At 49.7% G+C, this 16561-nt stretch overlaps 1 protein-coding gene across 3 annotated transcripts in view; it reads right to left on the reverse strand.

Annotated features, from left to right (window-relative positions):
• Positions 1-16561, reverse strand: part of fars2 (phenylalanyl-tRNA synthetase 2, mitochondrial) — a 132902-nt gene that overhangs the window by 29949 nt on the left and 86392 nt on the right. Inside the window, exon 10 of one of the 3 annotated variants that reach the window (XR_014875922.1) lies at positions 15379-16544. The exons of the other annotated variants lie outside the window; for them this stretch is intronic. The gene's annotated coding sequence lies outside the window, so the exon portion shown is untranslated. Of the gene's footprint in view, positions 1-15378; positions 16545-16561 lie in introns of those variants that run through there. 3 annotated transcript variants of the gene reach the window in all.

Below are 16561 nucleotides of genomic sequence, written 5' to 3' on the forward strand. Positions count from 1 at the left end.
GATGGATGGATGGATGGGTGGATGATGGATGGGTGGATGGGTGGATGATGGATGGATGGATGGGTGGATGATGGATGGATGGATGGTTGGATGGGTGGATGGGTGGATGATGGATGGATGGATGGGTGGATGGATGGATGATGGATGATGGATGGATGGGTGGATGATGGATGGGTGGATGATGGATGGATGGATGGTTGGATGGGTGGATGATGGATGGATGGATGGTGGATGATGGATGGATGGATGGGTGGATGGGTGGATGGTGGATGATGGATGGATGGATGGTGGATGATGGATGGATGGATGGGTGGATGATGGATGGACACACTATCCTGTGTAAATTCTGCTGTTTGTAATCGTTCTGTTTTTCAGACTGAACTGTCAAAATCGCTCCTTGCAGCCATTTCTATTCACACAAAATGTTTCTCAGCAGATTCACTGTCATATAAAAATGTCCTATATTTGCCAACGTAGAAGAAAAGGAAAATGTTCATTTACTAACCCGACTAAATGAAACTGAATCAAACTTCTGATGGAGTTCTCTGCTCTTTAATCAGAGAACATTGAAAGATTAAAGGGTTAGGGTTAACTTAGGGTTAACCCTAATTTAATTTCACGTCTTTAGTGGTACGAGTGTTGTGGAGTTTACACAAGAAGTCATGAAACAGTGAGGACGTGACATCAGGCGGTAACAGAGTCCTAACAACTGCAGTATGTGGTTTCACTGTGAGGGACATTAAAGGATGGGAGGACAGAAGGAGGGATGGGTGCTTCCTCCTGGTTCTCTCTTGCCTCTGGGCATCCTGCACTTCAACCTCCAGAGAGAGGCAGAGACAGAGGGACGAGGAAGACGAGGAAGGAGTGTAAATTATTAACAACTCTGTCACTGCAGCAGAGTCTGTCAGAGCAGGTAATAATAGACACACACACAGACTGGAGTCTGATCACCTTATCAATGCTTCAATACGAGAGGAGCCAAACTGAGCTCGTTAATTATTCACGAGTCTGGGTCCAGGGTCCAGGAGGACACTCAGAGATTACTTTTGCTTTCAGTTTCAGTCGTCTCATCTGTCTGATCCTCAGCAGCTGACTGTCTTCTGGCTTTCTTTGGGTTTTGAACTGAGAAACTTTATTTTGGTGACTAAAACTAACAAATAGCACACGACCAACATTTGATTACAACTCAGCTGACTCAGTTTAACCCTGCTGCATCGCACCGTCCTCGTCAAACATCACGCTAACACCGACCAAACGGCTCGAGCGCCTTTTCACTGGTCTGAGTGTGTCTGTGCCTTTAGACTGTATATATACAGTGTGTGTGTCGCCTACTGTCCATCTGTTGGAGCTCCAGCAGACACGATGAGTGTTTTCCATGACTCACACACAGTCCCCCTCCTCCTGGAGTCTTACAGCAGATTTTCTTGATCCATCAATCAGTGTATCAGAAAGAGGCAAACATGAATCACGAGGAAGCAGATGTGAGGCAGAAAACAAAAAACACTTATTCCTCCCATCAGAGGCCAATCAGTCTCCAAACCGGTAGCTCACATGAGTCATTCGAACAACAAAGTACTCCGGTGGCACCGAAGATGAAGAAAATATCTGTTGGTGTTAGAAAATATCTGATTTGTTGGTTAAAAAGAAAATCAAAGAAGCCTTTGTAGAAAATAAATGAAGCGAGCGCGTCTGTGAAGGTGCATTTCACCAACAAACATCCAAAGAAACCTTCAGATGCTGCTTTGTTGCTAATTTTCATCATGTTTTGATAAGTTCTCTGTGAAATGATCACAGCAGCTCCGGCTGCTTCAAAGTGACAATGATGGATTTATGTGATTCATTTTACAAACTGTTTCAACTGTTTAAACATTCAAGAGTAAAAAGTTTATGAGAAAACGAGATAATGGATCCGCAGCCTCGCTGTCGACCTTTACAAACCACCAGCCAAACTGGAAATGCATAATACCAGGAGGACACTGTCTTTACCCATGGTTCCCAGCGCTCAATAACGCAAATCCACTTGACATTAGCGGCGTGCGATTGGCTGCTCAGAGCGTATGGGCTCCACTTCCTCTCTGTTATCGTACTGAATAATTCAGGCGGCTGCTTAGCTGACGGCCGCGCTGGCATTTCCCCTCCGCTAATTGCTCGTTAAGTGTTCCACTTGACCTTTAGCAGGAGAATAAAATTTTGAGAGGTTCTGTCACAGGCGTCGGTGATTCGAGCCGCCCTCCGCGTGTTAAACTCCGCTCAGGTCTGACAGGCGGAGGGGTGTTCCCGCTGGATTACCGTCCGGTTCAAACTCCAGCTTTAAAAAGAGACTACTTAAAGGAGCTGTAACGGAGCGAGTGCATAATGGACCTTTTTGTCTTCTTGAGTTGTGGGATTATCAGATTAAAACGTCTCGACCCCGGCCTCTGCGACGGAGGCGAAAGTGAAACAGCAGTCGATCGCTACGTTAACACATGAAGGTCAGTCGCTCCAGAGAATGTCAAGGGTCTTAAAAAGTGTTGAGATGAAACTGACCCTCAAACATGAAGACCAGCAGCTGCCTCCTCCACAGAGGGGACCATAACCAACAGCCTACGGCTTAAACCCACCAGCTAATGGGAGGAAGTACCAGAAGAACTGCAGGGACTCAGGGAGAGGACGTTAGACCAGAGAAACCCTGGACTGATGTGATGAGTCCAGATGTGAGAGTTCTGGTTGAAGTTGCAGAGTCTTTATAAAACGGAGAAGGTGAAATGAAGGAGGAAGAGCTGTGATGGAAATTCATTGCATGGATACCGAACATCCCAACTAGATTGAGTTTAGCGGATTGATCAATGATTTCCAGCTGAGCCAGATCACCTCCAGTGCTGGAGCGCTGTGTCAAACCCAAACCCAGCAGAGCTGCTGGGACCAGCTGGACCACAGAGTGAGGAAAGACGAGGCAAAGCTGCAGCTCGGTTACTCTGGTCTGAATCAGTTGATGAGTTTGTGAACTTGAACTTTTCCTCGTGGTTTTTTTTGTTTTCACAGGGAAAAATCCGAGCAAACCAAAATACGTCACTACAGACCAGGTGATAATGTTCCGCCCGCTCATTGGCCAGATGTGTCTGGGGCGGAGCAACAAAGTAAATACAGGAAGACAGTGCTGTAACGTCTTGGCAAATTTAGGGTTACATCATAGCTAGCTGCTAGCCTGTACAGATGTTTGCACATCTGTAGTATCTTCATCCGGTGAGGATGCAAAGCATACGCTGCTATGGGACGGTTTTTAGCTCAAACTCACACTAAAATATGCATATTAATGATCAAGGAAGTGACCTCACAGCCCATTGTTCCTTCAGTGGGCTGGTTTCAGTCATTATGCAAATATCCTGTTCGTAAGATTGAATCAGCTGAGACTGAAGACGTCACCTGGATGCGTGACGTTCACCAAGGAGGAAACGAACCAGACGCGGTTCAAACCGAGTTAATGCTGCAGGTGTGAAAACACCTTCAGAGAATCCTGCAGGTGGTTTGGTCCCAGCCTGCTGAGCCACATAAATCTGTGTGAACACGCCCGTGCAGCAGAGGAGACACCGGGACAAGTCTTTACTGCTCCATCCTCTCCTCTCATATTCTAAATTTACACCAGCTCGTAGAGAAGAAACGGACTCTTTCCTTCACTGCTTAAAAGTGACTTTCTGCAAACTAGATTTTGTCCGGAGGCAGCAATGAAAATTTAACAACAACACATGCAGCTGTGGGCAACACACAGACACACACAGGGTACAGTGGAGAAACCCATCACTGATTCTGCCACCGAGCTGCCATTAAACACAGCCTCTGTCACCTCCCGTCGCCGTGGTCAGGAGAGAGTACACATAAAACTGCTGCCTTTGTGTCTAAATGATGAATATTTAATGTGAAGGTGGCGCTGCACTGAAACCAGCAGCAGCTACAGCTGACAGCTCGTGTTTCCTGTGTTTTTCTTCCTGCTCGTACCTGACTGAAGCTGGATCGCAGTGAAATCTAATTAAATCAAACCCAGCGCGTTGGGCTTGTTTGGCGTGTTTGACCTGACGCGACATGCTGATGTTTGGGGGGGCCCGGTGAATGTGACACGGCTAACTTGGACCTGATAACAAACAAGCTGCACAAGCTGTGAATGATGGAGATTTAAATGCCAACGTGTCTGAATGACTGTTTTTAAGTTCAGGTTAAAGCTGATGCTGCGTGCTGCTGTTTGCAGGATCCTTGGATCCTTCTGCTGCATCGCTTTTCACAGGTGCTCCACGTCACAGGATGTGTCCATCTCAGGAGCTGTCCAAGGCTGAGATGCAGTTTATCGTGTCTCGGGGGATTTTGTTTGGGACTCAGAGTTACTGCCACACAGATCCTTGGGATTTAGCCAAAAATCAGACTTCTGGTTTGTCTACGTCAAAGCCAGTGACTGATTTAGTTACTAGCAGACCGGCGCTGAGAGCAGAGGTGCTTCACGAGGTGATTCACCCACCCAGGCGTACGGCAACATGAGCGCACAAAGTCAGCTTAGAGCTCAAACAACTGAACAAAGCCACATCAGCTCAGGTGAGAGCTCGCAGGTGGAGCTCCTCTGCAGTGGTGCCTCCACTGCTTCGCTCAGGCGAGGAGGTTGGTGACCCTGAGAGGTTACCAGAGCTCTTTGAGTCCATCTGCTGCAGCTTCAGCCTGTAGCCACTGAGTACGACTCGGTTAGGAATATCTGTGGTATGGGTAAAAACACGCCCCTAAATAACAACAGCATCCTCTCCAACGAATGCATCACAAGTACCTAAGAAATCATGTGATACCTCAGGAATGAGAACGGCACAGATATTTGGGCACAGAGGCGACAAAAGGTATCCTGCAAACGTCACGGTGCAGGATAAACATCCACGCCATCATCACGAGGCCGAGGAAACCAAAGCATGCAGGGCTACGCTCCAGCGCGAGGATATGTTTTTATTCTGATATTTTTCTGAGAAATCTCACAGGAAGTAAACAAGCTCTCTCTCTCTCTCATTCATATATGTTCCCTCACTCTCGCTTGAAGGCACTTCACTTACTGCAGATGTATGTGTGCGTGTGTGTGCTGTGGGTCGATACAAGTTGAAAGACAAACAGGAAGCTACTTGAGTGAGTTTGTGTGTGTGTGTGTGTGTGTGTGTGTGTCTATTAATCATATTAGGATGGAGGGAAAGCAGGGAGAGAGCATCATCATCAGGAAAATGGAAGCTCCGCTTTCCCACAACCACTAAAGCCCGGCTGAGAGTTTGTGAGGACACATTTCAAGGTTTTAACCTGAAACCACTGCAGCAGGAGTAGGGATGGGAATCGACAACCAGTTCCCAGTAGTCCAATTCCTTGGAATAATTAGTCTGCCTGCCTATCGATCGCACTTATCACTTCTTGCACTACAATCAGCTGATTTCAGTTCACGTGTCAGAGGAAAACAGTGACGCAGTCTAGAGCGTGGATGTGGACATCAATTTTATTTTTACTGAACAGAAGGACGAGATAAATGGTAAAGTGGAAAACTGCATCCACGATACACAAGACAAGACAGCATGCTAACGCTAAGCAAACCAAACAGCATGCTAATGCTAAGCTAACCAGACAGCATGCTAACACTAAGCTAGCCAGACAGCATGCTAACGCTAAGCAAACCAGACAGCATGCTAACGCTAAGCTAGCCAGACAGCATGCTGTCTAGATTAGCGTTAGCATGCTGTCTAATGCTAAGCTAGCCACACAACATGCTAATGCTAGTGCTAATGCTAACCCCAGCCCAGACAGACCCCGAACTTCAACACTTTCTACCTGTTCATGTTTCTAAAGCAGAATCACCATGGCGATCGCTGTTTTGTGCCAGTTTTAATGTTTTCTTTGTGCCGTCAGCTTTGTGTTGTCTAAGAGAAAGATCTTATAGTTAATGTCGTCATTAGGAATCTGTGTTGGTGTGTGGCTGCAGTCTCAGGTTTGTAGTGTTAAATGGTGTTAATGAGACTGTGTTTAAGCTATTTTAGTAACATGAAAGTAATGTACTGCATTACTTTTAGAAAAGTGTTCTGTGTAACAATTACTTTCTTTGAGTGATGACTCCAACACAACAAAGAGCAGATATATCTCCACAAACATGCACTGACATTTGACCCACAGCGTGCCATTAATGTGCATGAATGTAATGGCAAGCCAATGAGAATCCATATGTGAATCGATATGGGTTGAGCGTGTTAAAAATTTAATCGTGTTAAAGCCGCATTAGCATGTTAACGCTGTGAGCTGTAATTTTTTTGGGGAAATTAGTTTGTCCATGTTTGAACTGTTGTAAATGCACAAATCAGTCCGTGCACGATTACTTTGCTCCGCCCACCAAAAAAATCTGCACAGATTTTTATTGGACTGACGATTGTTGGTTGGGTTTTTACATATATATAATTTTATATATATAATTTTACATATCGCCCAACAGTTGTGTGTGTGTTTGTTCAGTCTGAGTACGTGGACCTGTCTCTGTTTTAGGGGCACACAGTCCTCAGAAACATGACTCTGTCTGTGTGTGTGTGTGTGTGTGTGTGTGTGTGTGTGTGTGTAGCGGAGCAGAAACAAATCTTCCCGGATTCAAACCCACATCTCATCAGATTAAAGAGCAAACATGAAACAGGAAACAGGTAAGCACCATCGATTGGCGATGACTCAGCCTGTTCCCCGGACCAATTACATCCATTATTTCCACAACATTTATCAGCGTCCAATCAGGAGCCCCGACATGAAACGTCCCGACGCAATCGATTCACCTTGCAGCTTCACTAACCTGCAGCTGGAGGTTCGACTCTCAGCGTCTCCTGACTCGTCTGAGAATCAGAGACGTGAACACAGAGACCTGAGAGGATCCACGCACGAGGAAACGCTACCTGTGGACACCTGCTACCTGTGCACGCCCTCACCTCCAGGACTCATTCTCTGATGCTTTAATATAAACATCTTACACAACGTCACCCCTCCCTCTGCGCTCTGATTGAACTCAGTTTTTCTTTTTTGTGCAGGAGCGTCCCCGAATACCTCGTGGGCTTCGCCTGTGTGGCCCGGGGTGGATGATCACATGATCTACAGAGAAAACAGAAACAGCTCATTTGAAAGGAGCTCAGTCACAGAGTGACATCTGTCTCAGCATCGATGAAAGCCCAGCAGAGGTTAGGAGCATCATCAGCTGTGAAGAGCTCTAACTGCACCGGCCTGGTGCCCCGCCTGTAGGAACAGCAGGCTGCTCCTGTCTTTGAAAACACACAACGCTCGCCGTTGTTATGAAACGTGAGCGCAGACGTGTTCCTGCTGCAGTGTTCACCACTCCACCATCACTTTACGACCCACTTGAGTCGCACGTGAGCGTCAGAATGTGGAAAGCAGCAGAGTCAGTTGCCTCTGTGGGGTCACTCTGCCTCGGCTGCACCTCTCTGGGGGGAGGCGGGTGACCCCGGTGGGGGACAGCAGGTCTGATCGAGTCCAGACGCTCAGAGTCTCTGTGCTTCTCTGCAGCAGACTCGAGGTTAGTGCGAGACTCCGAACGCAGGAGCAAACGAAGCGAGAGGATTCATTTCTCTGTCTGTGCGTCTGAGCCGACCGTTAGCACGCCACACGGGCGCTGCTTTTCAATTACCCACTGCCTCACTCGCCCGCTCTCTGTCTCTCACACACACACAAAGAAACACTTTTATTGTAGAGTTTCCTTCAGCGAGTGACTCATCCCAAACAACTCTGACAGTCACTGTGTTTTTAAGCTAAATTCTGATTTAAACTGACGATTAACGAGGCAGAAACTAACGTTCAAAGCGAGTGTTTGAGTGTTGGAGCAGCTGTGGTGGTTGGCGTCTCCGTGTGCTCTGAACCGCCGTGGACATCACGACGTTCCCACTGATGTGTGCAGCACCATATTCCTCCCCCAGCTTTAGAACTTCCATGTTTTGGAGCCAGAAGTGATTCGGACTTGGAGTACTAAGCTGTTCACGAACGCCACAGTTTCAATGTGCACTACAGCTGGAGCTCCGCCTTCTTGGACAGTCTGTTACCACAGTAACCTCACAGCAGCCATATTATTGGTCACATGATGTCATTAAAAATGCTCCAAACAGCCTCCAACAGCACAAACACGGTCCAGAGGTCCAGTTCAGGTGAAGCTAGCAGACAGCCGCCTGTGTCACCATCCACCTGCCTCACAGAAGCCACGCCCCTAATAATGCAAAGCGTTAATACAGTTTAAACAGGTGAGTTTTAGAGCTGTGAACAGGTTTATCTCTGCTGTAAAGTCTTAACATGGGGACTGACTCAGTGCTGGAGCCCCTGCTGGACACCAGAGGAACTGCAGCTTTTGTCCAGCTGAAGAAAACATAAACAGGAAGTTATGGATTGAAAGGTCGTCAGAGATAATGATCTCCTCAGGAAGTGTGAATCTGCGTGACCCAGGGTGTGTTTGATGTGCGCTCTGAAGTATTCACCTCACACAGGATCATGTCCTCTGCTAACGTGCCACTAACACATGATCAAAATCTTAGAGAATGCTGCCTTTGGATTTAAAGCCCAGTGTTTGTAGGTACAGGTCCTTTCATCCTCCTCCTGACCTCCTCTGGAGCTTTGACCTTTGACTGAGATGATCTGCACTCAGAGGTCAGCGGAGGAAGCTGAGTGTCTGAGGACTGTGTCGCTGTCAGCTTGTGCTGAGAGAAGGAAAAACCAGGGACAGCGAGTCCTGGTGCAGACGGTCTCTGGGGTCTTTAGCATTCACTGTTTTATTTATCGTGCTTTGCCCTCGTCTCTGACCTCAGACTGCAGCTTCGCAGCGCGTTTGTCAGCTTTATATAAAACATCCACATTCAGCCCGTCACACCACTTCCTGTTTTCTTTTGCTGCTCTTCCCCTTTTGGGACCATCTGTCCTCCCGTAATCAGCATCACCTGGTTTCAATCAGCCTTCAAGTAGTGGAGCAGTACTCTCCTCTATCATCCAGTGCCTGCTGGGCTCGTCCATCTTTTGTCTTCTTGCTGCCAGTTTTTAGGCCCCGCCTTTATCGCATCACCTGTACCTGACTGCCTTTCTATGTATAAATGGACAGGTACCTTCTCCTACACCTCCTGGTGTCTCTGTTTGGGTCAGAGGACGTGGGGGCCGGGTGGACGACATGGGAGCCGGGTGGAGGACGTGCGGGCCGGGTGGAGTACGTGGAGGCCGCGTGGAGGACGTGGGGCTGGGTGGAGGACGTGGAGGCTGCGTGGAGGACGTGGGAGCCGGGTGGAGGACGTGCGAGCTGGGTGGAGGACGTGGGGGCCGCGTGGAGGATGTGGGGCCGCGTGGAGGACGTGGGGCCGGGTGGAGGACGTGGGGGCCGGGTGGAGGACGTGCGAGCTGGGTGGAGGACGTGGGGGCCGGGTGGAGGACGTGGGAGCCGGGTGGAGGACGTGGAGGCCGCGTGGAGGACGTGCTGGCCGGGTGGAGGACGTGGAGGCCGCGTGGAGGACGTGCGGGCCGGGTGGAGGACGTGGGGGCCGCGTGGAGGACGTGGGGGCCGCGTGGAGGACGTGGGGCTGGGTGGAGGACGTGGAGGCTGCGTGGAGGATGTGGGGGCCGGGTGGGGGACGTGGGAGCCGGGTGGAGGACGTGGGGGCCGCGTGGAGGACGTGGGGCCGGGTGGAGGATGTGGGGCCGCGTGGAGGACGTGGGGCCGGGTGGAGGACGTGGGGGCCGGGTGGAGGACGTGCGAGCTGGGTGGAGGACGTGGGGGCCGGGTGGAGGACGTGGGAGCCGGGTGGAGGACGTGGAGGCCGCGTGGAGGACGTGCGGGCTGGGTGGGGGACGTGGGGCCGGGTGGAGGACGTGGGGCCGGGTGAAGGACGTGGGGACCGGGTGGAGGACGTGGGGCTGGGTGGAGGACGTGGGGGCCGCGTGGAGGACGTGGGGCTGGGTGGAGGACGTGGGGCCGGGTGAAGGACATGGGGACCGGGTGGAGGACGTGGGGCTGGGTGGAGGACGTGGGGCTGGGTGGAGGACGTGGGGGCCGCGTGGAGGACGTGGGGCCGGGTGAAGGACATGGGGACCGGGTGGAGGACATGGGGCTGGGTGGAGGACGTGGGGGCGTCTGAGAGCTTCGTTGCGTCTGTCAGCGTTTCACGTGGGAGACTGTCAGGACGACCCGAGCTGCGCTGAGCCTCAGCTTGGCGCCTCAGCTTGGCGCCTCAGCTTGGCGCCTCAGCTTGGCGCCGGTTCGCTGGGATTCAGAGGATGACGTAACGAGGAAAAAGCTCACAGCCAGCAGGTGTGTGCGCCCAAGCTCTGAACTCCATCGCAGTACAAACACGCTTGAAGCACTGAGGTGCTGAAAGTTACGTCTCACCGAAGCAGGAATACAGCCTCGTAAAACATCCTGCTCTGAGCTGCAGACTCGCCGCCGCGGCCCGGAAGCCAGTGCTGTTTACACGCCCATACATCTGTCCCGCCTGCAGCGCCGCATGGCTCACTCCTCGGATTTATCAGCGTTAATTGACTCGTCCAACCTGACCTACATCTGCTCACCGAACCTCTGGTCAAAGGTCAGATGCCAAGTTGCTGCATCCTCATCGTAAAACTGCTGCTGTGAAAGGTCACGAGCAAGGAAAGGTGCAGAACGCTGAGCGTCTTTATCCTGAGTGTAGTTACGCCATCGCTTAGGTGGGATCGTGTCAGGTCTCAGGGCCGAGGGCAGAATAAACCTTGAAGCTTTACTCGCTGTCAGCTCCAAACCAAACGACAGCGTGGCTGCTTTTAACCCTTTAAGACCGACCATAGAACCAAGTCCACCAGAGCTTCTATTATATGTTTACATGCTGTGGAGCCATTTTTGGGAGCATTTCAAGTTGCTATACATCAATACAACCATTACAGCCCAGATTTTAATAATATGTCTGCATTAAGTGCATAGTAATTACATAAATTGCAAAAAAGTGCAATAAACTACAAAAAAATTGAAAATCGTTTTTGTTTTTTTAACATATATTTCTAGTTAGAGAAATTTAAGAGGCTTATCCCTCAAAACTGTAAATACAAAAAAGTTGCACAAAATAGTTTCCCACCACAGGAAATTTATTTTGAGTGCCTTCATAGTTTGATTTTTGAAATACACCAATTTTTATATACTGCAGGAAAAACGAAAATAAATATTATAATGCAAATTTGCAAAAAAGCAGCATATGCATCAAAATAAACTATTTCCAGCAGTGCAATATGAGTCCTAAACATCCCAGAAACCACACAGAAAGTCATAAAGTCAAACATAACTTTTAAAAACACCAGTATAGGCTCATGAGGCCCTGATGGTAAAAAAACTACATTTCCGCGGAAATGACGTCACTTCCGGTTTCGGGCAGGTCATGGCGGACATGCGATAGTTCGCGCTGATGGACGTAGGAAGTGTTATGAACAGCTGATCGGATCAACAAAGCGTGTTTCTGGAATATTATGTTTTTGTTGCTGCAAGTGCTTTTTATGCAGTTTTTGCAAAGCTATATGTGGAAGGAAACTGTGACCGAGGACAAGCTGATGGCATAAGATGTAAGTACAACTCCTCCGGTTTCATATGCAAAAAAAATTATTGTGCTAGCTCACGTGGTTGCAGAGCTACCGGGATTTAAAAATAGTTACGCAAAACAGAGCGTGCCGCTCCGATTGGTTTTAAAGGGTTAATAGAGTCGAGGCAAAACAGCGACGCCTGCAGAGACCCCACACAGTGCATGATGGGAAATGCCCCAGCAGCCTGAGCCTATAGCATCACAGCCCAGAGATGGTGCAGGGTCACATGATGCAGTTTCTCATCATGTGACCCAGCACCGTGTATGCATCAGGTGGTTTTGCTGCCAAATCAGCGGCTCAGATGTTTCCCACACGTCTGCAGCTTCACTTACAACAACCAAGTCCAACATCTTTAACAGGCCACAGATACCAACTCTGTGTTCATCTAATTCACCGAGGCCAGCAGCACCAGATTTACTCAACCAGTCGATGGACTGATGATGTTAGCGGCCCGAGTCTCTGTGATTAACAGCGTCCTGCTCGTTGTTCTGTGGGGTCTGAAAACATTTCTGCCCCTCAATGACACAAATCTGAGAAACTGCAGCGGTCAAACGCTCTACTCGCTCACCTCGAGTGACCGCCGCAGAGCTGCTGACGGTGTGATTCACCAGGGCAGGACAGAAGGCGTGCGTGCGCGCTGGAGCTGGCAGACGACGCAGGCACGACCCTCTCACCAGCGTGTTCTCGGTTGGTCCATATGTGTGTCAGCTGCGGCGGCCTCGGCTCGGAGCGCCACGTCAGAGCGTAAAAATAAAGCGAGGCCTGAGACGAATCAGCGTCCTGCCGGGTCACAAACACGAGCGCACCTCCACACGTCAGCAGCACTTCGGGATCCTTTAAGGATTTTCACCTATTTTTAAAAACACTCTGTGCACTTCCTGTGATGAAGAACGTCTGCTGCTGCTATTTTCTCTCTTTCACTCGTCGTCTCAGCAGAAGCTGCCAAAGTGAAACCGGGTCAAACAGCTCCAGGGCTGAGCGAGTGTAGAGGCGGGTGATCGCCACCTCGCCTCCGTGTGACAGGAAGGACCCGTGGCTGCAATCCAACAGGTTGTGGCAACTAATTTGAATTGCAAGATGAATGAACACAGGCTGCAGGGAGGCAGCCTGTCTCCAACCAATCACGTCTGCCTGCAGCCTGCATCAGCTGACTGACGGAGGTTTGCACGTAGTTGCAGTCTGATTGCTGACATGTTGCGAGCAATCTGAGTCAACGAGGCAATGGCTTCACATCCACAGACAGGGAAGGACGAACGAACACAGACGCTTCAACAAGCAGGAAGCAAACACAGGTGAAGACAGACAGACAGGAAGTAAAACCCTGACTACCAAAGTAAAACAGGAAAGAACCCAAAAAGCACAAATTAAATCCACAAAGATGTGATGGAGATAAACAAAAAAAATCCAAGAACTCAAACACAAAACAGCAGAACCGACTAAACAAGAACCGAACTCGCTCACATCAAACTGTCACACTGAGCTACGACCACCAGCAACACAGACAAAAGACAGCTGCCTTTCAAAATAAAACAGGAAACTGGAGTTTATGTTAAGTCTAAACTGTAAGCTGCGGACCAGAGGAGCCGGTCTCCCAGAAACATCACTTTCTGTCCTTTTATATTTCCTTTGTTTGATTACTTTGTTGACTATTGCATGCATGTTGCTATGACAACCCAGTTTCCCTCTGGGATTAATAAAGTTTCCTGTTTGTTTCCTGTTTGTTCTTAATTGTTCTTCTGCTAATGATGGATCCTCTCAGTGAGAGAAACTCCCCCTAGTGTTTGAGAGTGGAACTGCAGAGCCACGCGTCGGCTCAGGATACAGACATAGAGCCGTCGTGGCGGCCTCAGGGCTCGCGCCTCGTGATGACAGCCGGGCTGCGGCCGGGCCGACCCGCAGACTTTCTCAGACGTGTTCTCTGCGTCAGCTCTGTGAGCTCAGCTACTTCCTGTCCCGTCTCTTGTGCTTTGTGCTCACGTGTCTCGTTTGGCCTGGTTAGCCTTCTGCAGTTGCTCCTCGCTGTGTCAGCGCCGCGTCCTCCCTCACAGTCGTGTCATTCTGCTCTTTGTTTCAGTTCCTTGTTGCTGTTTAGTCGAGAGCTGTTTTATCCAGGATCCCCACGTCCTGCCACTCAGGTGAGACAGGAACCAGGACCCCACAAAGACAGAAAAACCAGCACAGCTGTTGGTTTGTCTCATTTATATTTCTCGTGTTTGTTTTCAGCGTCGATGCGCGACACGAAGACCTCTGAGTGTTTACACCTGCGCTGTGTTTGCAGTCTGTGCGTACCAGCACGTGGAGTTTGATGTGTTTATTATCTGTGTGTGTGTGTGTGTGTGTGTTTGCCACCATAACCTCCATGCTCAATTACACCCAGATTACCCAGAGGCCCTTGGGGCTGTGGCAGCCGGTGAGCTGGCTGACATAAATCTGGCGTGTTGTTGTTGATACACCAGCTCTCTAATGCCCATAAAACATTACTGCTGCACACACACACTCCTAAACTAACTCCGATCCGGTGCACAAACACACACTCCCGGGAGTGAGTGCTGCAGTAAGCGAATATGCTAACACTGCAAGGTAACCCAGATAGGAGGAGGAGGAGGGAGGAAGCATGAAGACAAGGAAAAGAAGGAGGTGAGGAGAGGAGGAGGCGACATTTTGAAAAGGTGAACAGGATGATGTTGGCATTTAGAGAAAAGCGAGATAAAGTGAAACCAAGATCCCATTTAGAAAACAGGGAGGTTGAGCACCCTGGAGACACGTGTGTGTGTGTGTGTGTGTGTGTCTGTGTGTGTGTGTCTGTGTGTGTTACACAGAGCCCATTACCACTATTGACAGCAGGGATCCAAAGTTATTGTTGCTGTTTCTTTTAATTTAGTGGCGATGGCGGCGCTCCTCTGAGGAGCTCTAAGACAAAGAGCTGCTGCGCTTTTGGCTTCGTGAAGTAAATTATGTTCCACACATCGATTCCACGGGAGGGCGGGGCCAGAAAGCGGCGCCGCGTGAGCGCCGTGATTGATGAGAGATTACTTCTCGCGCTTCTAAAGACAAACCCTGAGCTGCGTTTTCATGTGGCTAATTTCCTTTGTCGAATTTAATTGAATGCTTCCAGCGCTCGCAGGCGCCTCACGAAACAAACAACGAGAAACAGCAACACGTTCACAGCTCGGTCCTAAAACGACCACCGCAGCACGAACGGCGCACACGTGTGGGAGGGTTTGTTAGCTGATCCCTGGACAGCTGAGCTCACCTCGCTCTAATTTAAACCCAGAGTCACAAACCGTCAATAACCGTGGAGCCGGCGTGGAAACAACAGGAGAAGCTGCTGATGTTGACCTGGAAATGTCAGAGTTTTAATAACAGCCTGGTCTCCCTGACACCAGCTGCTCCAGCTGCTGAGCACAGTCAGGATCAGCTGATTAAAGAACAGTCGGAAAATCCTGCATCCAATCAAACGACTGATGCTGCAGGTAAATTATTTTAATCAGGGTTTGATTCAGAAGAGTTTCTGTGAAGCTGGAGACACATTTATGGGCTGAAAATGTGTTAATAATTGTGGGGACACACTTTTATTTAGTCGCAGACCACAGCGTGGGAGTGGGGGGGGAGGCCGGAGCCCTGTGGGAGCGTCCTGACTGACCGCTTAATGCATCGTGCAGAGGTGCAGTGAGGGGCGGAGATGGCGCCCTGCCCCTCTCCGTCAGGCTGATTGGTTGTGGGAGTAGAAAACAATCCTGCATAATTCAGCGGCAGCTCTCTCTCTCTCCCCCACAGGTAACGGCACTCGCTCTACCGCTCCCCCTCCCATCCTCCTTCTTGTCATCCGTCTCCTCCCCCTCTCCCTCCCTCTGAGGCGTCACTCTCCTTCCTCCTTCATCTTTTTCGGGGAGCGCGTTCGTCTCTGTTAAATCATTGATGGAGCTGAGGTGGGCGGCTGCCTCTCCGTCTCCTGCTGAGCCGGCAGAGGCAGCGGTGACAGGATGACAGGTGGAGGAGAGGATGGTGTACGGAGCGCTCTGCACTCCAGCTTTGCTTCAGCCGTCGGTGTCAGCCGGCGCTCTCACGTCCATTTGCGACAGATTTACAGTCCAAACCGACCCTCCACCCACCTCCACCCACCTCTGAAACCTGTTTGCTGAACTTTACAGAGAAAATCAGCCTTTAAATAAAGTCACTGCTGCTCTGGACCTTTTACTCGCTCATCTCCTCGTCTCCGCCTGCACAGGTACAATAACAGGCTGCACGTCAACACGTGATGAACAGGCGTGTTCAAGAAACACGTTCCCTTCAAATTAAGTCTGTTTCTCTGCTTCTTTGCAGCTCTTCTGTTACAACATCTGCATTTAGAGAATAAACATGAGCCTAAACCCAACATCGATGGATCAGTGACGTCCCCGTGGATTTAAGAAGGTTAGTTAAAGTTTTCTCGCGCTCTCGAACGGCATCTAAAGATGGCGCTGCTCTTCCTGTTGCATTGAGCTGGACTGTAGACACGGCCGTGACCCGTGAGGTCACCGAGTCTGGACCCCAGTGTTTGTTTTCCAAAACAAGGCAGCCAAAACTGACCCAATCAATATTTAACGATCTGAAGCACAATAACTGTGAGAGAAACTGAAGCCATAACAAACCATCACAGACATGATCGTTAGAGCTCAGCAACATCCACAACTGGAGCTCAGACCTCACAGGAAATATACAGGAAGTGCGCCTGTAACATGTGGAATATGGATCAATGGGATCTGTTGGACTGATGATGGCTGCTTGGAAACATATTGATCCACTTCCTGTTCAGCTCACATGGACTTGGAGCCGGGAGACCGGCCTCAGAGTCCACCTGGAAACATGTTTTAGCCCAAGTTTAGTTTTCACTGTTTTGTTTTGTTTGCATTATAAATATTCACTGAGCTCTCAGGCTCACGGGTGATGGAGAGCTGGACTGCAGGAGCTGCTGAAAGGCAAAGCTCGGTGTTCCTGTGGA

This window comes from Neolamprologus multifasciatus, chromosome 9 (assembly GCF_963576455.1).
Source record: "Neolamprologus multifasciatus chromosome 9, fNeoMul1.2, whole genome shotgun sequence".
Lineage (NCBI taxonomy): Eukaryota > Metazoa > Chordata > Actinopteri > Cichliformes > Cichlidae > Neolamprologus > Neolamprologus multifasciatus.